The sequence below is a fragment of the Octopus bimaculoides genome, chromosome 7 (genome assembly GCF_001194135.2).
Source record: "Octopus bimaculoides isolate UCB-OBI-ISO-001 chromosome 7, ASM119413v2, whole genome shotgun sequence".
Taxonomy (NCBI): Eukaryota; Metazoa; Mollusca; class Cephalopoda; order Octopoda; family Octopodidae; genus Octopus; species Octopus bimaculoides.
The window spans coordinates 52,062,673-52,064,023 of record NC_068987.1 but is presented as its reverse complement, the minus strand read 5'-3'; positions in this window follow the sequence as shown (position 1 = coordinate 52,064,023).

Here is a 1,351-nt window from a genome sequence, read left to right as displayed (position 1 = left end):
TATATATATATACACACACATACATACATAATACAAACGTACATATATACATATATACATACATACATGCATATATATATATATACACACATACATACATAATACAATCATACATATATACATATATACATACATACATGCATATATATATATATATGTGTGTGTGTGTGTGTGTGTGTGTGTGTGTATCAGGTTGTCAAGAAAGTTCTTGCGGTTTTTAACCTTTTAATTTAGATGCACGTGTCTCAGCTCAAACAAAAGTTTATTAATCGAAATAAACACCATCAGAATCAATACACATTTGCCAACGTTAAACACGTTTGTTTATACCAGTAGTGTAAGAATCCTGCGTTCTGGTGGTGATGAAGTCGTTGAAGGCGTGTTTCGAATCGTCTTGGTTTTGAAGCATTTTTCACGCAGGAAGTTCTCGCGATGGGTAAAAAAGTGATAGTCGGTAGACGAGAGGTCTGGTGAGTATGGCGGATGACGAAGATTTTTTTGCCCAATTCGTTCAATTTTTGCAGGGTCAGTTGTACGACGTGCGGCCGAGCGTTGTCGTGGAGAAAAATTGGTCCTTTTCTATTGACCACTGCTGGTTGTTGTTGTCGGAGTTTCTTATGCATTTCATTCATTTGCTGACAGTAATTCTCTGCCGTAAAGGTTTTCGCCTGGATCCAAAAAGCTGTGGTGGATGAGACCTTCTTTTGGTGCAACTTTGGATTCGGGAAGTGCCACGGAGCTTCGTCGGCGTCCAACCACTGAGATGAGCATCGCCGGTTATCGTAAAGTATCCACATTTCATTGTAAGTCACAATCCGGTTGAGAGATGGGTCGTTCTTGTTGTGTAAAAGAAGGGAGGCTGACACTTCAAAACGGGTTTGTTTGTTTTTTTGGCTGTCGTTCAAATCGTGTGGCACCCATTTCTCAAGTATTTTTTTTTGTTTTTCAATCTCTTTCGAGTGGTTGGAAATTGTTGTATATGTTACGTCTAATTCAGAAGCAAGCTCTCGAACAGTTGTGCGTGGATTGGCTTCGACTAAAGCTCTTAGTTGATCATTGTCAACATCCGATGGCCGACCACTACGCTTATCATCTTCAAGGTTCTTCTCAACGCTACGAAATTACTTGAACCACCATTGTGTTGTACATTCACAAGTGGTTCCTGGGCCGAACGCATCGCTGATATCGCGAGCTGTTTCAGCAGCTTTTCGGCCTAGCTTGAACTGGAATAAAAAAATTGTGCGAATTTCCTTTTTGTCCATGTTGCATTCAATATTCCGTTCCGTAAAAAAATGGCCTAATTATTCAACAAGAAAAACAGTAGGGCGATTAGATAAAGTGAAAAATGGGC